The sequence below is a fragment of the Ambystoma mexicanum genome, chromosome 13, assembly GCF_040938575.1.
Source record: "Ambystoma mexicanum isolate Mex_15411 chromosome 13, UKY_AmexF1_1, whole genome shotgun sequence".
In the NCBI taxonomy this organism is placed as follows: Eukaryota; Metazoa; Chordata; class Amphibia; order Caudata; family Ambystomatidae; genus Ambystoma; species Ambystoma mexicanum.
In genome coordinates, this window is record NC_090938.1 from 631,693,325 (window position 1) to 631,711,547 (window position 18,223).

The window sequence follows — 18,223 nt, forward strand, 5'->3', positions numbered from 1 at the left end:
GCCCTGTTAACTAGCCTAAGCCACCTCACAAAAGACCACCTTTCATCTCCACCCTCAACGTCAGCATTGCTAGTCCTACTAGCTAGCCTAAGCCATCCCACCACAGACCACCATTCATCCTCTCCACTCTCAAAGTCAGCATTGCTATCCCTGATGGCTAACCTAAGCCATCTCACCATAGACCACCATTCATCATCTCCCTCTCAAAGTCAGCATTGCTAGTCCTGCTAGCTGGCCAAAACCATCTCACCATAGACCACCATTCATCATCTACCCTCTCGAAGTCAGCATTGCTAGGCCTGCTAGCAAGCCTAAGCCACTCCACTACAGACCACCATTCATCACCTCCCCTCTCAAAGTAAGCATTGCTAGTCCTGCTAGCTAGCCTAAGCACCTCACCATAGACCACCATTCATCCTCTCCACCCTCAAAGTCAGCATTGCTAGCCTTGATGGCTAAACTAAGCCATCTCACCATAGACCACCATTCATCATCTCCCCTCTCAAAGTCAGAATGGCTAGCCCTGCTAGCTAGCCTAAGCCACCTCATGATAGATCACCATTCATCATCTCCCCTCTCAAAGTCACAATTACTAGCCCTGCTAGATAGCCTAAGCTGCCTCACCACAGACCACCATTTGTGTTCTCCCCTCTCAAAGTAAGCATTGCTAGCCCTGCTAACTAGCCTAATCCGCCTCACCACAGACCATCATTCATCATCTCCTCTCTCAAAGTCAGCATTGCAAGCCCTGCTAGCTAGCCTAAGCCATCTCACCATAGACCACCATTCATCATCTCCACGCTCAAAGTCAGCATTGCTAGGCCTGCTAGCTAGCCTAAGCCACCTCACCACAGACCACCATTCATCACCTCCCCTCTCAAAGTCAGCATTGCTGGCCCTGCTAGGTAGCCTAAGTGCCTCTCCACAGACCACCATTCATCACCTCCCTTCTCAAGGTCAGCATTACTAGCTCTGCTAGCTAGTGTAAGCCACCTAACCACAGACCACCTTTCATCACCCCCCTCTCAAAGTCTGCATTGCTAGCCCTGCTAGCTAGCCTAAGCGCCTCACCACAGAACACCATTCATCATCTCCACCCTCAAAGTCAGCATTGCTAGCCCTGCTAGCTAGCCTAAGCCATCTCACCATAGACCACCATTCATCATCTACCCTCTCGAAGTCAGCATTGCTAGCCCTGCTAGCAAGCCTAAGCCACCCCACTACAGACCACCATTCATCACCTCCCCTCTCAAAGTAAGCATTGCTAGCCCTGCTAGCAAGCCTTAGCCACCCCACTACAGACCACCATTCATCATCTCCCCTCTCAAAGTCAGCAGGCCACCTCACCATAGACCACCATTCATCATCTCCACGCTCAAAGTCAGCATTGCTAGCCCTGCTAGCAAGCCTAAGCCACCTCACCACAGACCACCATTCATCACCTCCCCTCTCAAAGTCAGCATTGCTGGCCCTGCTAGGTAGCCTAGGTGCCTCTCCACAGACCACCATTCATCATCTACCCTCTCGAAGTCAGCATTGCTAGCCCTGCTAGCAAGCCTAAGCCACCCCACTACAGACCACCATTCATCACCTCCCCTCTCAAAGCAAGCATTGCTAGCCCAGCTAACTAGCCTAGGCCATCTCACCATAGACCACCATTCATCATCTCCACCCCCAAAGTCAGAATTGCTAGCCCTGCTAGCTATCCTAAGCCACCTCACCATAGACCACCATTCATCATCTCCCCTCTCAAAGTCACAATTGCTAGCCCTGCTAGCTAGCCTAAGACGCCTCACCACAGACCACCATTCTTCATCTCCCCTCTCAAAGAAATCATTGCTAGCCCTGCTAACTAGCCTAAGCCATCTCACCATAGACCACCATTCATCATCTCCAACCTAAAAGTCAGCATTGCTAGCCCTGCTAGCTAGCCTAAGCCACCTCACCATAGGCCACCATTCATCACCCTCCTCTCAAAGTCAGAATTGCTAGCCCTGCTAGCTAGCCTAAACCGCCTCACCACATACCATCATTCATCACCTCCTCTCTCAAAGTCAGCATTGCTAGCCCTGCTAGCTAGCCGAAGCCACCTCACCATAGACCACCATGCATCGTCTCCACGCTCAAATCAGCAGTGCTAGCCCTGCTAGCTAGCCTAAGCCATCTCACCATAGACCACCATTCATCATCTCCCCTCCCAAAGTCAGCAGGCCACCTCAGCATAGACCACCATTCATCATCTCCACGCTCAAAGTCAGCATTGCTAGCCCTGCTAGCTAGCCTAAGCCACCTCACCATAGACCACCATTCATCATCTCCCCTCTCAAAGTCACAATTGCTAGCATTGCTAGCTAGCCTAAGCCGCCTCACCACAGACCACCATTCGTCATCTCCCCTCTCAAAATAAGCATTGCTAGCCCTGCTAACTAGCCTAAGCCATCTCACCATAGACCACCATTCATCATCTCCATCCTCAAAGTCAGCATTGCTAGGCCTGCTAGCTAGCCTAAACCACCTCACCATAGGCCAACATTCATCATCTCCCCTCTGAAAGTCAGAATTGCTAGCCCTGCTAGCTAGCCTAATCCGCCTCACCACAGACCATCATTCATCATCTCCCCTCTCAAGGTCAGCATTGCTAGTCCTGCTAGCTAGCCTAAGCCACCTCACCATAGACCACCATTCATCATCTCCCCCTCTCAAAGTCAGCATTGCTAGCAATGCTAACTAGATTAAGCCATCTGACCATTGACCACCATTCATCATCTCCCCTCTCAAAGTCAGCATTTCTAGCCCTGCTAACTAGCATAAGCCATCTGGCTATAGACCACCATTCGTCATCTCCCCTCTCAAAGTCAGCATTGCTAGCCCTGCTAGCTAGCCTAAGCCACCTCACCACAGACCACCATTCAACTCCACCCTCAACATCAGCATTGCTAGTCCTACTAGCTAGCCTAAGCCATCTCACCACAGACCACCATTCATCCTCTCTGCCCTCAAAGTCAGCGTTGCTAGCCCTCCTATCTAGCCTAAGTCATCTCATCATAGACCACCATTCTTCATCTCCCCTCTCAAACTCAGCATTGCTAGCCCTGCTAGCTAGCCTAAGCCACCTCACCATAGACCACCATTCATCATCTACACTCTCGAAGTCAGCTTTGCTAGCCCTGCTAGCTAGCCTAAGCCACCCCACTACAGACCACAATTCATCACCTCCCCTCTCAAAGTAAGTATTGCAGGCCCTGTTAACTAGCCTAAGCCACCTCACAAAAGACCACCTTTCATCTCCACCCTCAACGTCAGCATTGCTAGTCCTACTAGCTAGCCTAAGCCATCTCACCACAGACCACCATTCATCCTCTTCACCCTCAAAGTCAGCATTGCTAGCCCTGAAGGCTAACCTAAGCCATCTCACCATAGACCACCATTCATCATCTCCACTCTCAAAGTCAGCATTGCTAGCCCTGCTAGCTGGCCTAAGCCATCTCACCATAGACCACCATTCATCATCTTTCCTCTCAAAGTCAACATTTCTAGCCCTGCTAACTAGCCTAAGCCACCTCACAAAAGACCACCTTTCATCTCCACCCTCAACGTCAGCATTGCTAGTCCTACTAGCTAGCCTAAGCCACCTCACCACAGACCACCATTCAACTCCACCCTCAACATCAGCATTGCTAGTCCTACTAGCTAGCCTAAGCCATCTCACCACAGACCACCATTCATCCTCTCCGCCCTCAAAGTCAGCGTTGCTAGCCCTCCTAGCTAGCCTAAGTCATCTCACCATAGACCACCATTCATCATCTCCCCTCTCAAAGTCAGCATTGCTAGCCCTGCTAGCTAGCCTAAGCCATCTCACCATAGACCACCATTCATCATCTACACTCTCGAAGTCAGCATTGCTAGCCCTGCTAGCTAGCCTAAGCCACCCCACTACAGACCACCATTCATCACCTCCCCTCTCAAAGTAAGCATTGCTAGCCCTGTTAACTAGCCTAAGCCACCTCACAAAAGACCACCTTTCATCTCCACCCTCAACGTCAGCATTGCTAGTCCTACTAGCTAGCCTAAGCCATCCCACCACAGACCACCATTCATCCTCTCCACTCTCAAAGTCAGCATTGCTATCCCTGATGGCTAACCTAAGCCATCTCACCATAGACCACCATTCATCATCTCCCTCTCAAAGTCAGCATTGCTAGTCCTGCTAGCTGGCCTAAACCATCTCACCATAGACCACCATTCATCATCTACCCTCTCGAAGTCAGCATTGCTAGGCCTGCTAGCAAGCCTAAGCCACTCCACTACAGACCACCATTCATCACCTCCCCTCTCAAAGTAAGCATTGCTAGTCCTGCTAGCTAGCCTAAGCACCTCACCATAGACCACCATTCATCCTCTCCACCCTCAAAGTCAGCATTGCTAGCCTTGATGGCTAAACTAAGCCATCTCACCATAGACCACCATTCATCATCTCCCCTCTCAAAGTCAGAATGGCTAGCCCTGCTAGCTAGCCTAAGCCACCTCATGATAGATCACCATTCATCATCTCCCCTCTCAAAGTCACAATTACTAGCCCTGCTAGATAGCCTAAGCTGCCTCACCACAGACCACCATTTGTGTTCTCCCCTCTCAAAGTAAGCATTGCTAGCCCTGCTAACTAGCCTAATCCGCCTCACCACAGACCATCATTCATCATCTCCTCTCTCAAAGTCAGCATTGCAAGCCCTGCTAGCTAGCCTAAGCCATCTCACCATAGACCACCATTCATCATCTCCACGCTCAAAGTCAGCATTGCTAGGCCTGCTAGCTAGCCTAAGCCACCTCACCACAGACCACCATTCATCACCTCCCCTCTCAAAGTCAGCATTGCTGGCCCTGCTAGGTAGCCTAAGTGCCTCTCCACAGACCACCATTCATCACCTCCCTTCTCAAGGTCAGCATTACTAGTTCTGCTAGCTAGTGTAAGCCACCTAACCACAGACCACCTTTCATCACCCCCCTCTCAAAGTCTGCATTGCTAGCCCTGCTAGCTAGCCTAAGCGCCTCACCACAGAACACCATTCATCATCTCCACCCTCAAAGTCAGCATTGCTAGCCCTGCTAGCTAGCCTAAGCCATCTCACCATAGACCACCATTCATCATCTACCCTCTCGAAGTCAGCATTGCTAGCCCTGCTAGCAAGCCTAAGCCACCCCACTACAGACCACCATTCATCACCTCCCCTCTCAAAGTAAGCATTGCTAGCCCTGCTAGCAAGCCTTAGCCACCCCACTACAGACCACCATTCATCATCTCCCCTCTCAAAGTCAGCAGGCCACCTCACCATAGACCACCATTCATCATCTCCACGCTCAAAGTCAGCATTGCTAGCCCTGCTAGCTAGCCTAAGCCACCTCACCACAGACCACCATTCATCACCTCCCCTCTCAAAGTCAGCATTGCTGGCCCTGCTAGGTAGCCTAGGTGCCTCTCCACAGACCACCATTCATCACCTCCCCTCTCAAGGTCAGCATTGCTAGCCCTGCTAGCTAGTGTAAGCCACCTAACCACAGACCACCATTCATCATCTACCCTCTCGAAGTCAGCATTGCTAGCCCTGCTAGCAAGCCTAAGCCACCCCACTACAGACCACCATTCATCACCTCCCCTCTCAAAGCAAGCATTGCTAGCCCAGCTAACTAGCCTAGGCCATCTCACCATAGACCACCATTCATCATCTCCACCCCCAAAGTCAGAATTGCTAGCCCTGCTAGCTATCCTAAGCCACCTCACCATAGACCACCATTCATCATCTCCCCTCTCAAAGTCACAATTGCTAGCCCTGCTAGCTAGCCTAAGACGCCTCACCACAGACCACCATTCTTCATCTCCCCTCTCAAAGAAATCATTGCTAGCCCTGCTAACTAGCCTAAGCCATCTCACCATAGACCACCATTCATCATCTCCAACCTCAAAGTCAGCATTGCTAGCCCTGCTAGCTAGCCTAAGCCACCTCACCATAGGCCACCATTCATCACCCTCCTCTCAAAGTCAGAATTGCTAGCCCTGCTAGCTAGCCTAAACCGCCTCACCACATACCATCATTCATCATCTCCTCTCTCAAAGTCAGCATTGCTAGCCCTGCTAGCTAGCCTAAGCCACCTCACCATAGACCACCATGCACCATCTTCACGCTCAAATCAGCAGTGCTAGCCCTGCTAGCTAGCCTAAGCCACCTCACCATAGACCACCATGCATCATCTCCACGCTCAAATCAGCAGTGCTAGCCCTGCTAGCTAGCATAATCCATCTCACCATAGACCACCATTCATCATCTCCCCTCTCAAAGTCAGCAGGCCACCTCACCATAGACCACCATTCATCATCTCCACGCTCGAAGTCAGCATTGCTAGCCCTGCTAGCTAGCCTAAGAGACCTCACCACAGACCACCATTCATCACCTACACTCTCAAAGTCAGCATTGCTAGCCCTGCCTGCTAGCCTAAGTGCCACACCACAGACCACCATTCATCACCTCCCCTCTCAAGGTCAGTATTGCTAGCCCTGCTAGATAGCCTAAGCCGCCTCACCACAGACCACCATTCTTCATCTCCCCTCTCAAGTTCAGCATTGCTAGCCCTGCTAGCTAGCCTAAGCCATCTCACCATAGACCACCACTCATCATCTCCAACCTCAAAGTCAGCATTGCTAGCCCTGCTAGCTAGCCTAAGCCACCTCACCATAGGCCACCATTCATCATCTCCCCTCTCAAAGTCAGAATTGCTAGCCCTGCTAGCTAGCCTAAACCGCCTCACCACATACCATCATTCATCATCTCCTCTCTCAAAGTCAGCATTGCTAGCCCTGCTAGCTAGCCTAAGCCACCTCACCATAGACCACCATGCATCATCTTCACGCTCAAATCAGCAGTGCTAGCCCTGCTAGCTAGCCTAAGCCACCTCACCATAGACCACCATGCATCATCTCCACGCTCAAATCAGCAGTGCTAGCCCTGCTAGCTAGCATAATCCATCTCACCATAGACCACCATTCATCATCTCCCCTCTCAAAGTCAGCAGGCCACCTCACCATAGACCACCATTCATCATCTCCACGCTCGAAGTCAGCATTGCTAGCCCTGCTAGCTAGAATAAGAGACCTCACCACAGACCACCATTCATCACCTACACTCTCAAAGTCAGCATTGCTAGCCCTGCTAGCTAGCCTAAGTGCCACACCACAGACCACCATTCATCACCTCCCCTCTCAAGGTCAGTATTGCTAGCCCTGCTAGATAGCCTAAACCCCTCACCACAGAACACCATTCATCACCTGCCCTCTCAAGTTCAGCATTGCTAGTCCTGCGAGCTAGCCTAAGCCACCTCTCCATAGACCACCATTCATCGTCTCCACCCTCAAAGTCAGCATTGCTAGCCCTGATGGCTAAACTAAGCCATCTCACCATAGACCACCATTCATCATCTCCCCTCTCAAAGTCAGCATTGGTAGCCCTGCTAGCTAGCCAAAGCCACCTCACCATAGGCCACGATTCATCATCTCCCCTCTCAAAGTCAGAATTGCTAGCCCTGCTAGCTAGCCTAAACCGCCTCACCACATAACATCATTCATCACCTACACTCTCAAAGTCAGCATTGCTAGCCCTGCTAGCTAGCCTAAGTGCCTCACCACAGACCACCATTCATCACCTCCCCTCTCAAGGTCAGTATTGCTAGCCCTGCTAGATAGCCTAAGCCCCTCACCACAGAACACCATTCATCACCTGCCCTCTCAAGATCAGCATTGCTAGTCCTGCTAGCTAGCCTAAGCCACCTCACCATAGACCACCATGCATCATCTCCACGCTCAAATCAGCAATGCTAGCCCTGCTAGCTAGCATAATCCATATCACCATAGACCACCATTCATCATCTCCACGCTCGAAGTCAGCATTGCTAGCCCTGCTAGCTAGCCTAAGAGACCTCACCACAGACCACCATTCATCACCTACACTCTCAAAGTCAGCATTGCCTCAAAACTCCAGTATTGCCTTGCACGGCTTCCAGATGTAGGCCCTTTGCTTTGCTCTCAAGTGGAAGGAACCCCTTTACCCTGAGGGCATTTGACTTCCTGCACCTCCTCAATGCAGTTCTGCACTCTACTGAAGATCTCCAGCAGGTGTTCACCCTTCCACCCCAGCAGCACCCACAGCGGTGGCTCGAGGACACTCAGCTGGGTGTGTGTGGAATCTAACGGGATAATGTATATTCACAGCCTTGCCTCACATTGCCCACTTGCCTCTCATTCTTCCTTCCACCACCTCTAGTGTTTTAGCGGTAATATCACTACCGTTCCCCATGTACTGGGCAGCTGGTGAGATAGCTCAGCAGGTTGAGCGCTCGCTGCTGCAATTTGCAGGAAGCTGCTGTGAATCCCTGGAAGGTCAGCTCCGCCTCTCATCATTCCGAGGTCGATAAAATGAACACAAATTTCGATTGGGCAAAAATCGTTTTATAAACTTGATCTCTGTAAAGCGCTTTTGGCTAAAGAGCGATACAAAGAAGAAATTATTATTACCCTGTGCTCAACATTTCTAGTTAAAAATGCTGAAAAAAACAGTGAGGAGAACGTGATGCGTGTGCGCTTAAAGAGCAAAAACAGCAGATAGCTGCCACTGAATGGGGAGCCCCAGCCCTGCTCCCCTGATTTCTCTAGTCTGCTCCCCCTCCTCTAATGATCATGCGATTGTCAACCTCCCCCACCCTTGTACAGCCTCTACTGCTCCCCAGATAGGTGTACACGTTATAATTCCTGTAAATGCATTATGTACAATACACACAAAGTGCCAAGAGGCCACCCTGGTGGTGAACTCTGTGCTCTACTAATACTAAACATAAATCAGTTCATAGATAATTCCACGGATCAGCATCAGGGATTTCAAGGCGCTGCCAGCATCGCCACATGTGAAGAACATATTGCCTGTACTTTGACCACATTATACAAGGAAGCAGCAGCTCCTTCCAAGTTACCCAGAAGTCCATGCAGTGATTTACATACAAGTAGTGGCGTCGTTTTCCTTGATTTGTTTCTATCAAAGCAGGACAGTTAAGGTTATCAATAATGGTGTCCTAAACCTGAAGCAGAAACTCAGTTTAATTCAGTTCAAAAGGCTTCTTTCCCACTCTATTAGTTAGAGATACTGTTTACAGGTGACATATATATGGTGTTGTTCTGCTCCACCACTGCCCGGATGAGCCTCAGTGGTCTGGGGTGCAGGCTTCAAACCTGTAGCTGTTTAGGACAGAGTGGTTCAATTCCACCTTCTGGGCGGATATGTGTTTCTTTTTCCTGTGATCAGCATTTTTATCTTGGGTCCATGGTAATCATTTAGTGCCTGGATTTATATCACAGAAAAAAGAATTGTACCAATCATAAATACCCATCTCTAGTGATTAACAGCATGCGGTGCCAGCAGTTCTTCTGATGATGCACAGGAAGGCAGCACCTTTTCAGGGGATTAGCAATGTGATTTCACTTTTAACTTTTTTTGACAATGCAAATAACCAGGCCTCCTTTGATATAACCTATGTGGTCACACCCCCTTACTCCTCCTGGGAATACACTGTTTTTGCCTGCACAAACAATGTCTGATGATACTGCATGGGCTCACCATAGACCACCATTCATCATCTCCACCCTCAACGTCAGCATTGCTAGTCCTACTAGCTAGCCTAAGCCACCTCACCACAGACCACCATTCAACTCCACCCTCAACATCAGCATTGCTAGCCCTGCTAGCTAGCCTAAGCCATCTCACCACAGACCACCATTCATCCTCTCTGCCCTCAAAGTCAGCATTGCTAGCCCTCCTAGCTAGCCTAAGTCATCTCACCATAGACCATCATTCATCATCTCCCCTCTCAAAGTCAGCATTGCTAGCCCTGCTAGCTAGCCTAAGCCATCTCACCATAGACCACCATTCATCATCTACACTCTCGAAGTCAGCATTGCTAGCCCTGCTAGCTAGCCTAAGCCACCCCACTACAGACCACCATTCATCACCTCCCCTCTCAAAGTAAGCATTGCTAGACCTGTTAACTAGCCTAAGCCACCTCACAAAAGACCACCTTTCATCTCCTCCCTCAACGTCAGCATTGCTAGTCCTACTAGCTAGCCTAAGCCATCTCACCAGAGACCACCATTCATCCTCTCCACCTTCAAAGTCAGCATTGCTAGCCCTGATGGCTAACCTAAGCCATCTCACCATAGACCACCATTCATCATCTCCCCTCTCAAAGTCAGCATTGCTAGCCCTGCTAGCTGGCCTAAGCCATCTCACCATAGACCACCATTCATCATCTACCCTTTCGAAGTCAGCATTGCTAGGCCTGCTAGCAAGCCTAAGCCACCCCACTACAGACCACCATTCATGACCTCCCCTCTCAAAGTAAGCATTGCTAGCCCTGCTAACTAGCCTAAGCCATCTCACCATAGACCACCTTTCATCATCTCCACCCTCAAAGTCAGCATTGCTAGCCCTGCTAGCTAGCCTAAGCCACCTCACCATAGACCACCATTCATCATCTCCCCTCTCAAAGTCACGATAGCTAGCATTGCTAGCTAGCCTAAGCCGCCTCACCAACCACCATTCGTCATCTCCCCTCTCAAAATAAGCATTGCTAGCCCTGCTAACTAGCCTAAGCCATCTCACCATAGACCACCATTCATCATCTCCACCCTCAAGGTCAGCATTGCTAGCCCTGCTACCTAGCCTAAGCCACCTCACCATAGGCCATCATTCATCATCTCCCCTCTGAAAGTCAGAATTGCTAGCCCTGCTTGCTAGACTTATCCGTCTCACCACAGAACATCATTCATCATCTCCTCTCTCAAAGTCAGCATTGCTAGCCCTGCTAGCTAGCCTAAGCCACCTCACCATAGACCACCATGCATCGTCTCCATGCTCAAATCAGCAGTGCTAGCCCTGCTAGCAAGCCTAAGCCATCTCACCATAGACCACCTTTCATCATCTCCCCTCTCAAAGTCAGCATTGCTAGCCCTGCTAGCTAGCCTAAGCCACCTCACCATAGACCACCATTCATCATCTCCCCTCTCAAAGTCACAATTGCTAGCATTGCTAGCTAGCCTAAGCCGCCTCACCACAGACCACCATTCGTCATCTCCCCTCTCAAAATAAGCATTGCTAGCCCTGCTAACTAGCCTAAGCCATCTCACCATAGACAACCATTCATCACCTCCACCCTCAGGGTCAGCATTGCTAGCCCTGCTACCTAGCCTAAGCCACCTCACCATAGGCCACCATTCATCATCTCCCCTCTGAAAGTCAGAATTGCTAGCCCAGCTAGCTAGACTAATCCGCCTCACCACAGACCATCATTCATCACCTCCTCTCTCAAAGTCAGCATTGCTAGCCCTGCTAGCTAGCCGAAGCCACCTCACCATAGACCACCATGCATCGTCTCCACGCTCAAATCAGCAGTGCTAGCCCTGCTAGCTAGCCTAAGCCATCTCACCATAGACCACCATTCATCATCTCCCCTCCCAAAGTCAGCAGGCCACCTCACCATAGACCACCATTCATCATCTCCACGCTCAAAGTCAGCATTGCTAGCCCTGCTAGCTAGCCTAAGCCACCTCACCATAGACCACCATTCATCATCTCCCCTCTCAAAGTCACAATTGCTAGCATTGCTAGCTAGCCTAAGCCGCCTCACCACAGACCACCATTCGTCATCTCCCCTCTCAAAATAAGCATTGCTAGCCCTGCTAACTAGCCTAAGCCATCTCACCATAGACCACCATTCATCATCTCCATCCTCAAAGTCAGCATTGCTAGGCCTGCTAGCTAGCCTAAACCACCTCACCATAGGCCAACATTCATCATCTCCCCTCCGAAAGTCAGAATTGCTAGCCCTGCTAGCTAGCCTAATCCGCCTCACCACAGACCATCATTCATCATCTCCCCTCTCAAGGTCAGCATTGCTAGTCCTGCTAGCTAGCCTAAGCCACCTCACCATAGACCACCATTCATCATCTCCCCCTCTCAAAGTCAGCATTGCTAGCAATGCTAACTAGATTAAGCCATCTGACCATTGACCACCATTCATCATCTCCCCTCTCAAAGTCAGCATTTCTAGCCCTGCTAACTAGCATAAGCCATCTGGCTATAGACCACCATTCGTCATCTCCCCTCTCAAAGTCAGCATTGCTAGCCCTGCTAGCTAGCCTAAGCCACCTCACCACAGACCACCATTCAACTCCACCCTCAACATCAGCATTGCTAGTCCTACTAGCTAGCCTAAGCCATCTCACCACAGACCACCATTCATCCTCTCTGCCCTCAAAGTCAGCGTTGCTAGCCCTCCTATCTAGCCTAAGTCATCTCATCATAGACCACCATTCTTCATCTCCCCTCTCAAACTCAGCATTGCTAGCCCTGCTAGCTAGCCTAAGCCACCTCACCATAGACCACCATTCATCATCTACACTCTCGAAGTCAGCTTTGCTAGCCCTGCTAGCTAGCCTAAGCCATCCCACTACAGACCACAATTCATCACCTCCCCTCTCAAAGTAAGTATTGCAGGCCCTGTTAACTAGCCTAAGCCACCTCACAAAAGACCACCTTTCATCTCCACCCTCAACGTCAGCATTGCTAGTCCTACTAGCTAGCCTAAGCCATCTCACCACAGACCACCATTCATCCTCTTCACCCTCAAAGTCAGCATTGCTAGCCCTGAAGGCTAACCTAAGCCATCTCACCATAGACCACCATTCATCATCTCCCCTCTCAAAGTCAGCATTGCTAGCCCTGCTAGCTGGCCTAAGCCATCTCACCATAGACCACCATTCATCATCTTTCCTCTCAAAGTCAACATTTCTAGCCCTGCTAACTAGCCTAAGCCACCTCACAAAAGACCACCTTTCATCTCCACCCTCAACGTCAGCATTGCTAGTCCTACTAGCTAGCCTAAGCCACCTCACCACAGACCACCATTCAACTCCACCCTCAACATCAGCATTGCTAGTCCTACTAGCTAGCCTAAGCCATCTCACCACAGACCACCATTCATCCTCTCCGCCCTCAAAGTCAGCGTTGCTAGCCCTCCTAGCTAGCCTAAGTCATCTCACCATAGACCACCATTCATCATCTCCCCTCTCAAAGTCAGCATTGCTAGCCCTGCTAGCTAGCCTAAGCCATCTCACCATAGACCACCATTCATCATCTACACTCTCGAAGTCAGCATTGCTAGCCCTGCTAGCTAGCCTAAGCCACCCCACTACAGACCACCATTCATCACCTCCCCTCTCAAAGTAAGCATTGCTAGCCCTGTTAACTAGCCTAAGCCACCTCACAAAAGACCACCTTTCATCTCCACCCTCAACGTCAGCATTGCTAGTCCTACTAGCTAGCCTAAGCCATCCCACCACAGACCACCATTCATCCTCTCCACCCTCAAAGTCAGCATTGCTATCCCTGATGGCTAACCTAAGCCATCTCACCATAGACCACCATTCATCATCTCCCTCTCAAAGTCAGCATTGCTAGTCCTGCTAGCTGGCCTAAACCATCTCACCATAGACCACCATTCATCATCTACCCTCTCGAAGTCAGCATTGCTAGGCCTGCTAGCAAGCCTAAGCCACCCCACTACAGACCACCATTCATCACCTCCCCTCTCAAAGTAAGCATTGCTAGTCCTGCTAGCTAGCCTAAGCACCTCACCATAGACCACCATTCATCCTCTCCACCCTCAAAGTCAGCATTGCTAGCCTTGATGGCTAAACTAAGCCATCTCACCATAGACCACCATTCATCATCTCCCCTCTCAAAGTCAGAATGGCTAGCCCTGCTAGCTAGCCTAAGCCACCTCATGATAGATCACCATTCATCATCTCCCCTCTCAAAGTCACAATTACTAGCCCTGCTAGATAGCCTAAGCTGCCTCACCACAGACCACCATTCGTGTTCTCCCCTCTCAAAGTAAGCATTGCTAGCCATGCTAACTAGCCTAATCCGCCTCACCACAGACCATCATTCATCATCTCCTCTCTCAAAGTCAGCATTGCAAGCCCTGCTAGCTAGCCTAAGCCATCTCACCATAGACCACCATTCATCATCTCCCCTCTCAAAGTCAGCAGGCCACCTCACCATAGACCACCATTCATCATCTCCACGCTCAAAGTCAGCATTGCTAGGCCTGCTAGCTAGCCTAAGCCACCTCACCACAGACCACCATTCATCACCTCCCCTCTCAAAGTCAGCATTGCTGGCCCTGCTAGGTAGCCTAAGTGCCTCTCCACAGACCACCATTCATCACCTCCCTTCTCAAGGTCAGCATTACTAGCTCTGCTAGCTAGTGTAAGCCACCTAACCACAGACCACCTTTCATCACCCCCCTCTCAAAGTCTGCATTGCTAGCCCTGCTAGCTAGCCTAAGCGCCTCACCACAGAACACCATTCATCATCTCCACCCTCAAAGTCAGCATTGCTAGCCCTGCTAGCTAGCCTAAGCCATCTCACCATAGACCACCATTCATCATCTACCCTCTCGAAGTCAGCATTGCTAGCCCTGCTAGCAAGCCTAAGCCACCCCACTACAGACCACCATTCATCACCTCCCCTCTCAAAGTAAGCATTGCTAGCCCTGCTAGCAAGCCTTAGCCACCCCACTACAGACCACCATTCATCATCTCCCCTCTCAAAGTCAGCAGGCCACCTCACCATAGACCACCATTCATCATCTCCACGCTCAAAGTCAGCATTGCTAGCCCTGCTAGCAAGCCTAAGCCACCTCACCACAGACCACCATTCATCACCTCCCCTCTCAAAGTCAGCATTGCTGGCCCTGCTAGGTAGCCTAGGTGCCTCTCCACAGACCACCATTCATCATCTACCCTCTCGAAGTCAGCATTGCTAGCCCTGCTAGCAAGCCTAAGCCACCCCACTACAGACCACCATTCATCACCTCCCCTCTCAAAGCAAGCATTGCTAGCCCAGCTAACTAGCCTAGGCCATCTCACCATAGACCACCATTCATCATCTCCACCCCCAAAGTCAGAATTGCTAGCCCTGCTAGCTATCCTAAGCCACCTCACCATAGACCACCATTCATCATCTCCCCTCTCAAAGTCACAATTGCTAGCCCTGCTAGCTAGCCTAAGACGCCTCACCACAGACCACCATTCTTCATCTCCCCTCTCAAAGAAATCATTGCTAGCCCTGCTAACTAGCCTAAGCCATCTCACCATAGACCACCATTCATCATCTCCAACCTAAAAGTCAGCATTGCTAGCCCTGCTAGCTAGCCTAAGCCACCTCACCATAGGCCACCATTCATCACCCTCCTCTCAAAGTCAGAATTGCTAGCCCTGCTAGCTAGCCTAAACCGCCTCACCACATACCATCATTCATCACCTCCTCTCTCAAAGTCAGCATTGCTAGCCCTGCTAGCTAGCCGAAGCCACCTCACCATAGACCACCATGCATCGTCTCCACGCTCAAATCAGCAGTGCTAGCCCTGCTAGCTAGCCTAAGCCATCTCACCATAGACCACCATTCATCATCTCCCCTCCCAAAGTCAGCAGGCCACCTCAGCATAGACCACCATTCATCATCTCCACGCTCAAAGTCAGCATTGCTAGCCCTGCTAGCTAGCCTAAGCCACCTCACCATAGACCACCATTCATCATCTCCCCTCTCAAAGTCACAATTGCTAGCATTGCTAGCTAGCCTAAGCCGCCTCACCACAGACCACCATTCGTCATCTCCCCTCTCAAAATAAGCATTGCTAGCCCTGCTAACTAGCCTAAGCCATCTCACCATAGACCACCATTCATCATCTCCATCCTCAAAGTCAGCATTGCTAGGCCTGCTAGCTAGCCTAAACCACCTCACCATAGGCCAACATTCATCATCTCCCCTCTGAAAGTCAGAATTGCTAGCCCTGCTAGCTAGCCTAATCCGCCTCACCACAGACCATCATTCATCATCTCCCCTCTCAAGGTCAGCATTGCTAGTCCTGCTAGCTAGCCTAAGCCACCTCACCATAGACCACCATTCATCATCTCCCCCTCTCAAAGTCAGCATTGCTAGCAATGCTAACTAGATTAAGCCATCTGACCATTGACCACCATTCATCATCTCCCCTCTCAAAGTCAGCATTTCTAGCCCTGCTAACTAGCATAAGCCATCTGGCTATAGACCACCATTCGTCATCTCCCCTCTCAAAGTCAGCATTGCTAGCCCTGCTAGCTAGCCTAAGCCACCTCACCACAGACCACCATTCAACTCCACCCTCAACATCAGCATTGCTAGTCCTACTAGCTAGCCTAAGCCATCTCACCACAGACCACCATTCATCCTCTCTGCCCTCAAAGTCAGCGTTGCTAGCCCTCCTATCTAGCCTAAGTCATCTCATCATAGACCACCATTCTTCATCTCCCCTCTCAAACTCAGCATTGCTAGCCCTGCTAGCTAGCCTAAGCCACCTCACCATAGACCACCATTCATCATCTACACTCTCGAAGTCAGCTTTGCTAGCCCTGCTAGCTAGCCTAAGCCACCCCACTACAGACCACAATTCATCACCTCCCCTCTCAAAGTAAGTATTGCAGGCCCTGTTAACTAGCCTAAGCCACCTCACAAAAGACCACCTTTCATCTCCACCCTCAACGTCAGCATTGCTAGTCCTACTAGCTAGCCTAAGCCATCTCACCACAGACCACCATTCATCCTCTTCACCCTCAAAGTCAGCATTGCTAGCCCTGAAGGCTAACCTAAGCCATCTCACCATAGACCACCATTCATCATCTCCACTCTCAAAGTCAGCATTGCTAGCCCTGCTAGCTGGCCTAAGCCATCTCACCATAGACCACCATTCATCATCTTTCCTCTCAAAGTCAACATTTCTAGCCCTGCTAACTAGCCTAAGCCACCTCACAAAAGACCACCTTTCATCTCCACCCTCAACGTCAGCATTGCTAGTCCTACTAGCTAGCCTAAGCCACCTCACCACAGACCACCATTCAACTCCACCCTCAACATCAGCATTGCTAGTCCTACTAGCTAGCCTAAGCCATCTCACCACAGACCACCATTCATCCTCTCCGCCCTCAAAGTCAGCGTTGCTAGCCCTCCTAGCTAGCCTAAGTCATCTCACCATAGACCACCATTCATCATCTCCCCTCTCAAAGTCAGCATTGCTAGCCCTGCTAGCTAGCCTAAGCCATCTCACCATAGACCACCATTCATCATCTACACTCTCGAAGTCAGCATTGCTAGCCCTGCTAGCTAGCCTAAGCCACCCCACTACAGACCACCATTCATCACCTCCCCTCTCAAAGTAAGCATTGCTAGCCCTGTTAACTAGCCTAAGCCACCTCACAAAAGACCACCTTTCATCTCCACCCTCAACGTCAGCATTGCTAGTCCTACTAGCTAGCCTAAGCCATCCCACCACAGACCACCATTCATCCTCTCCACTCTCAAAGTCAGCATTGCTATCCCTGATGGCTAACCTAAGCCATCTCACCATAGACCACCATTCATCATCTCCCTCTCAAAGTCAGCATTGCTAGTCCTGCTAGCTGGCCTAAACCATCTCACCATAGACCACCATTCATCATCTACCCTCTCGAAGTCAGCATTGCTAGGCCTGCTAGCAAGCCTAAGCCACTCCACTACAGACCACCATTCATCACCTCCCCTCTCAAAGTAAGCATTGCTAGTCCTGCTAGCTAGCCTAAGCACCTCACCATAGACCACCATTCATCCTCTCCACCCTCAAAGTCAGCATTGCTAGCCTTGATGGCTAAACTAAGCCATCTCACCATAGACCACCATTCATCATCTCCCCTCTCAAAGTCAGAATGGCTAGCCCTGCTAGCTAGCCTAAGCCACCTCATGATAGATCACCATTCATCATCTCCCCTCTCAAAGTCACAATTACTAGCCCTGCTAGATAGCCTAAGCTGCCTCACCACAGACCACCATTTGTGTTCTCCCCTCTCAAAGTAAGCATTGCTAGCCCTGCTAACTAGCCTAATCCGCCTCACCACAGACCATCATTCATCATCTCCTCTCTCAAAGTCAGCATTGCAAGCCCTGCTAGCTAGCCTAAGCCATCTCACCATAGACCACCATTCATCATCTCCACGCTCAAAGTCAGCATTGCTAGGCCTGCTAGCTAGCCTAAGCCACCTCACCACAGACCACCATTCATC

The 18,223-nt window shown here is 50.4% G+C and overlaps 1 non-coding gene across 1 annotated transcript; it reads left to right on the top strand.

Moving 5' to 3' along the window:
- The first annotated feature begins 9,224 nt into the window (after positions 1 to 9,224).
- TRNASTOP-UCA (transfer RNA opal suppressor (anticodon UCA)) lies at positions 9,225 to 9,310 on the top strand. The gene has a single exon. It is a non-coding gene; the product is annotated as a tRNA-Sec (tRNA).
- Positions 9,311 to 18,223: the final 8,913 nt, after the last annotated feature.